Genomic DNA, 7,278 nt, shown 5'->3' with positions numbered 1-7,278 from the left:
ATGTTTTGGGATACATTTCGGAAGAACGCTTTTTTAAAATGGTTACGCTGACAAAAAACCTTTTCCGGAGGAAAGGGTGATGGTTTTCTTCGTTTAATTTGACTTTAGAATGAAAGGCGAGAGGTCATTAAAATAAAAAAAAACTAAAACTACGCACTGAACGTACCCGAACTGCTGATGAACAGCAGTCGATCTGCGCACGCAAGGAGGTGCTATTCCTATTCTTCTTCTGGAAAAACGAAAGAGAGCTTCAAAACAGACCGCAGCGCCATCTGAAGCAAAGAGCATACTTCCTGCGGACACTTTTTTGGCTGAGTGAACCATCTTGTTATGTACTATCATTGTTCTTGTCCATCATGACATCACTTCCGACTTCCTGTGACTCGTGAATCCGGCTTCCTGTCCTGCCTCACTCGTGACTCGCCTCAGGCTGGGTACTGGGTAGAGACCGGGATCACTTTGGGCAAAAAGGCGTTTTGTGCAGGAGCAGAGTTTTAATCTTATGATGAATTTGAGGCCGGCCTGAAAAGTTAGAGCGCTTCTAATAAATGTTTACTTGTCAAGAGGTCATCAGAAGCAATTAAAGATGGCTCGTTAGCGTGTGTCGGGGTCGGATGGGCGGCCTGCACACGTGTGGCTGTGTGCGTGTCGGGGAGGGTGGTGGGAGGGGGGGGGGGCACTATCGGTCCGGGCTTTGAACGTCGCATAAGCGTCAGTCTTTTTCCCCCCGGCAACTGATCATTATTACAATAATAAGCTAGTCTTGACGTAGATCTACGTAATGAATTGTGCGCTGGTCTATGGAATCAAAAGTTGCCGTATGCTCAACTCTACACAGCAACACAATTTTTCTTGGTAAACAATCGATATGACACAGGCTTGTGTATTTGAACGAATCGGTCTTTTTTTTTTTTACACAGCTCATAATATGCAGGTGCCAGGTGGTCTGCTAATCTTCAATTTTACCTTTTTCTACAACAAAGAAAGTGGGAAACGTGTGGGGGGGGGGGGCGTATCAATTAGGCGGCGGGCATTGGATCGGCAGATAAGGTGTGGGGGAAACTAAAAAATGGCGGAAAATTGGAAGCACTGAACGTTACATCTATAGAACGAAGACACCTCCTTTTTTCCGAACCCGAGTCCGAATAACATTTTTTCATATTCGGACTCGAGTCCGAACATGTACTATCATTGGTCCGAATAAGAATTTTTTTTATTCGGACTCGAGTCCGAATATATATATTATTCTCTCTCCTCTCTCCTCTCTCTCTCTCTCTCTCTCTATATATATATATATATATATATATATATATATATATATATATATATATATATATATATATATATATATATGTGTGTGTGTGTGTGTGTGCATGTGTGTGTGTGTGTGTGTGTGTGTGTCTTATTACTTTTTAATAATTAAGATTCAGATTCATGGTAGAAATTCTTTGCTACAACTCTGAATCACTGCATCGAGTTGAACTGAGTTACTCAAGTCACAAGTGAGTTGGGAGCATAGTTTAAAAGGAGGTAACTCTGTGGTTGGGAGTTGATTCCCGGAAGTGGAAGTTGCGATGCGAGCAGTGAACGGAATCGATACCGGGATCCAGCGTCTGTCTGCTAGTGATGGGTCGATACCACAATTTAGGTATCGATGTCGATACCAAGTATTTTTTCAAGGTCTCGATACCGATACCTCGATACCTAATGGGTGCCCACTAGAGCTGGATCGGGCCGATCGCCCGACTCGATCGCCTGAAACTGAAAACAAACATGTTTGTTTTTGAGGCGATCGAGTCGGGTGATCGCCTCGATCGGCCGATCCCGTTCGTAGTGGGCACCCCGTATAACATACGCCGGAGGTAAAAAGTAAAGACAAAAATACAAGTATACTTTTCCAAGTATTTAGGTAATCGTGTCTAGACAAGTTGTGACTTTTTAGCTGAGACTCAAACAAAAATTATTTGTAAAAGAGAGAGAGAGAGAGAGAGAGAGAGAGAGAGAGAGAGAGAGAGAGAGAGAAATAAATACCCAAATAATATGAGAATAAAAACAAAAACTAAGTGAAGTATGGGAGGAAAGTCAACTTTGCAGAAAATGTTAGTATTGGAAAATAAAAACACAAGAGTTCTAAAAAGGCAATTCAATTGACAAGATTTTTAGCAACGTTAAATTAAACCAATGAGGATAAATCAGGGTTGTCAGTGAGGATTTTGCAAAATCGCGAGATAGATTTCTTGAAAAACTTCTCTCTTTTCGTTAAAAAATCACTAGTTTCATGTATAACGGTTGCCCCCTATGAAAACTTATCAGTTTTGATAAACAAAAAATTTTCAAGGCCCAAGTCACTTGCTTTGACAGCCTTAGGATAAATAACACATAGGTATCGATGTTTAGACAGGTATCTGTACCGATACCGATATATATAGGTATCTAAGTATCGAGTATCTAGTATCGATACCTGCCCATCACTATTGTCTGCTGAAGTTAGTTCGCAGTAGTGATGGGCCGATACCACAATTTAGATATCGATGTCGATACCTAGTACTTTTTCAAGGTATCGATACTGATACCTCGATACCTAATGCTATTGGTAACATACGCCGGGGGTAATAAGTAAAGACAAAAATACAAGTATACTTTTCCAAGTAGTTAGGTAATCGTGTCTAGACAAGTTGTGACTATTTAGCTGAGACTTAGACAAAAATTATTTGTAAAAGAGAGAGAGAGAGAAAGAAATACCCAAATATGAGAATAAAAACAACAACTAAGTGAAGTATGGGAGGAAAGTCAACTTTGCAGAAAATGTTAGTATTGGAAAATAAAAACACAAGAGTTCTAAAAAAGCCAATTCAATTTACCAGATTTTTAGCAACTTTAAATTAAACAAATGAGGATAAATCAGGGTTGTCAGTGAAGATTTTGCAAAATCACTAGATACATTTCATGAAAAACTTCCCTTTTTGTTAAAAAATCACTAGATGCATTTAAAACGCTTGCCCCCCCCCCCCCCCCCGCCCCCCCCCCCCCCCCCCTACGAAAACTTATCAGTTTTGATAAACAAAAAATTCTCAAGGCCCAAGTCACTTGCTTTGGCAGCCCGGGGATAAATCACACTTAGGTATCGATGTTTAGAGCAGGTATCGGTACCGATACCGATACCTATAGGTATCTAAGTATCAAGTACCAGGTATCGATACCTGCCCATCACTACTGGAGTCGTTAGTTCGCAGTATCGCACATTGCCTGGTCGTTCCTTGTGTCAGCAGTCGCAATTTTTGATCTGTCGGAATCATCAAAGCAGCATTTGCTTTTTTCGCAACAACTCGAAATGGCTCCAGTAAAAGTACAAGTTGAATACTGGTATGGTTTCTCTTCTACTTTTTATTTAGATGCTAGATCTAGCCGTATTATCTTAGGCCCTATTAACATTAGAAAACAGGAGGTTTAAAATACATGCACTGTCATTAAGGCACCTGGTTTCGTCTCAAATACAAATACTTTAGGTACTGCACACTAAAAATGTATATTTACAATTCAGTAGGCCTATTTTTTTTAAATGGTCAGTCTAGCCATCATATTAAGAATAAGTACGGCTAGACTGCCAGTCAGGGAATGTATTCCTCAAGCAAAGTAAATTGAAGATGTTTTGCATAGTAAGATCATGAAATTCCAAAGTGTCCACCAACTGATTGCCTTACTAAACTTCATATGTTGAGTTCAATTTGTGTAATTTTGTCTTCTTATCAGCGGAGCTTGAGGGTACGCCCCTCGCTTTCAGTGTCTGAAGGAAGATGTCCTGAAGTACTTTTCTGCATCTGAGGTTGATATTGCTGGTCATGTAGGGAGATCGTGTAAGTAGGCCTGTTGTAATCCTGTTCATATAATATATGTATGGAAGAATTTAACTCACACAGCCCTAACCCCAAGATAATCAAGTTGTGCACTTTTGCGCTGGGTCCTGAACCTGACAGTAGGCTCAGTCAGTATCAGGATGGAAATTTCCTCTGCTTAAGAAGTAAACACACATCTGAGAACAGACCATACTTTGTACGTGACCCTTAGCCATTTCTTTATAAGAAACAGACTTAAGCAAGGGCAAAGGTCACTTGCTTGACCTACAATTGAAAAAAAAAAAAAACTAGCACGGAATAACGAAGTGGGTAATGTGAACGAGTCTTGGTCTTTCTTCCAAGCTACTTTTTAGTGCTTTTACTGACCTTTTTCAAATGGCAATATCTCACACACTATCAAATATGTGGCGTCGGTGGCCTTGTGGTTAGGTTACCTGACTCGTAATCGTGGGGTTCGGGGGTTCGAGCCGTGGGCCCGACGTGTTCTTGGGAAAGGCACTTTACAAGAATTTTCCTCACTTCACCCAGATGGGAATGGGTACCTGGCCAAAGACAGCGAAAAATCTTGTCAGTATGTTAGTGTTTTAGCGCCTATAAATTATGGCTGCTTGCACTGTACGCTTCCTAGGAAGTTGAGGTTGTTTCAGAATGCTCTCAGGTCTGCTGGGGTAATAGTATAGATTGTGAAGCACATATAGCTTGCTGTTGAGCGGGGATTTGCGCTATACAAATGCTATCTATTATTATTAAATATTTTCAAATTCTGTAAACAGTATTGTACTGTGTAATAACTTGTGAGTGAAATATTATGGTGATTGGAATTGATTTAGTTGTTTTTTTCGCAATTTTACAAAAGCAACAAAGCCTGCTCAAGGCACAGCCAGCAGACCGGGTCCTTGTCCCCAGGGCTGAGTGAGTTAACATCGGCATTTAATTTGTTCATAAGACGTCAGCTGTAGCATGATACGTAATAGTTGAGTAATTATCCACAGGGAACTTTTCTTGTGCAATGATCCTTAAATTGTCGGCTCTATTCCAAAAGACCATAAAATTGATCACATTGCGTTGTGGATGATTACTTGATTATAGTTTAATTTTTTTATGCCGAAAATGCTTACATTTACATGTAAGCCTATATTTCAAACTTAACTTCCTACGGCTTGAAAGAGTTAAGACCAACCAGAAGCTTTCTTTCACACCAACACATGTGGTGAGGACATAATGTGCAGGAAACATGTGTCTGGGGGCTCTCGTGGTCGAGAGGTTACAGTGTTCGCCTCTCAATCAATAACAATAGGTCCCGGGTTTGAATCCAGAAAGTGACGTAAAATTTTCTTCTCCAAAACTTTCTCCTTTCACCTCTTTTCCTTTTCACTAATAATATTGTTCTGTCGTTTGCTTCCATCTCCACTTTCTGTCCTCACCCCCTCTGCCCACTTCTCTGGGTTCTTGATTCTTTCTGTCTACAGCCTTTCTACTGTTACTCCTTGGCTCCTTCTTAATGCTGTCTTTCAGCCACACCCCTGATCTTATGGTAGGTAATACGGGGTGCCCACTACGGATGGGATCGGCCGATCGCCCGACTCGATCGCCTCAAAAACAAACGTGTTTGTTATCAGTTTCAGGCGATCGAGTCGCGCAGGCGAAAAATCTCAAGAGTTCTCATGTGCAGGTTGTGCATGGTAAAGATCCCTTGGTGATCCAAAATTGCTAAGAGTAGGCTTCAGCCGCCACCTTGACAAAATTTTTTTAAATTTCCTACCAAACTATACCAGGTTCCGAACAGCATTGTATAATGATTTTTAAAATGGTCACTTTAGTCACACTTTTATTAATATAATGAATAATAATTGTAATAAAGATGATTTCCTTAGTGCCAACTCCCTGGGGCTTCACAATATTATAATAAAATTTAAATCAGCATTTCATGCATACTGGCTTATTCAGGTTTTTCTTGTCAAGATCTTGAGGATGACAGGCGGATATTGCAGAGAATTACATTAATTAATTTATCAAATTACTTGACAGTATTAGTTAAGAGTTCATGTGTACTTTACGTGTACAAATTTTTTCCTACAGCTTCCTATGAGATCCAAATCAACGGTGAACTTGTTTTCTCCAAACTGAAGCAAGGCGGGTTCCCTTCCAGTGAGGATGTAAGTTGTTTTGCTAACAGTTTCTCTTACAATTTGATTGTTTCATATATACATGCTGGCCAGTTCAGTATGGTATAATGGTTAAAGCGTTTCACCATTGCATGCAGAAGACCTAAGTTCAATTCTTGTGTTAGGGAAAATTTTTATCTAATATCTTAAGTCATTCTGATGGGATGGTGTGTCCCAGACAGGCAGGGTCAAAGCCTGCATCCTAAATTGTCTAAATTATGTCTTTAGGGGTGTAAAAACACTTACATATTTCTAAAAAAAAGAGTTGTTTTTAGTTTTTTTACTTGCGTGATCTCATGTGCCGTACATACACGTCAGCATGCTTGTGAAGACTCTCAATGGATTTGGGGGTTGAAAAGTAATGTGAAGATCTTGTAAAATGCTATTAACATTGACCGCCATAGAAAGAATTTACAACGCATAGGTCAACCATTAGATTAATCAAATAAGTTGTCATAATAAAGGAGCATCGAAAAGGTGATTTAAAAATGTGGGAAATTAATATATTTGTTTTAACCTCGCATCACTTTCTTTCTCTATCTTTAGTTCTAGTAGGACTCAAACCAAACAAGGACGAATGCTTTTGAAGACATCATGTTTTGTACTTGTTCAGATGCATTGATTGATAGATTACATTGGTTTACCATGTTATAGTTATAACTTATGAGGGGGAGAACAGTTTGAATGAATTGTGCTAAAGAATAGAAGGGGAGAAAAGAGCAACACTACCAACAGGAACAGTAACAGGGTCCCCACCTGGTCGGGAAATCGGGAAAAAGTCGGGAATTTTTAGATAGATCGGGAAAAAGTCGGGAATTTTGTGATGGGTCGGTATGTCGGGAAAGGATAGGGCCTGTGTAATATTAGTAGTGTAGCTATCGAGACAGTGTGGTTGATGAATCATGAAGAGGAAACGAAATTGAACCGCTGTGGCGGAAGTGTATGTGTGACACCGAGGCTCGGTCGGGAAGAATCAAGAACTACTTTCACTTTCGTTACCACCCAGAAATTTCCCGGTAATAAGTCTGATAGATTATAACGCAACTTTTTGTAACATGCAGGTTGTGCATTACGAACGCTGTGTCGCCTTGAAAATAAATCAATATTAAAAACGTGTCCTCTGCTGACACTTGTGAGAAAAGAAAAGAAAGTTCTACAAGCGTCTTGTCACGTTCGCCATCGTGACCGGTCAATGAACCTGTGAGTGTGAGTACCGGCGGTCTGATCGCTGTGAAGTATAGTATAGGACTCCGGGGGGG

At 40.1% G+C, this 7,278-nt stretch overlaps 1 long non-coding RNA gene across 1 annotated transcript in view; it reads left to right on the top strand.

Moving 5' to 3' along the window:
* Nucleotides 1–3,230: 3,230 nt before the first annotated feature.
* The window catches only part of LOC101851436, a 9,536-nt gene continuing 5,488 nt past the window's right edge, over nucleotides 3,231–7,278 (top strand). The window contains exons 1-3 of the long non-coding RNA XR_220907.3: nucleotides 3,231–3,363; nucleotides 3,751–3,854; nucleotides 5,934–6,010. This is a non-coding gene — a long non-coding RNA (uncharacterized LOC101851436). The remainder of the gene's footprint in view (nucleotides 3,364–3,750; nucleotides 3,855–5,933; nucleotides 6,011–7,278) is intronic.

This window comes from Aplysia californica, unplaced genomic scaffold (assembly GCF_000002075.1).
Source record: "Aplysia californica isolate F4 #8 unplaced genomic scaffold, AplCal3.0 scaffold00587, whole genome shotgun sequence".
NCBI lineage: Eukaryota > Metazoa > Mollusca > Gastropoda > Aplysiida > Aplysiidae > Aplysia > Aplysia californica.
Note: the sequence above shows the minus strand (reverse complement) of the source record. Positions and strands in the feature narration are given on the sequence as shown.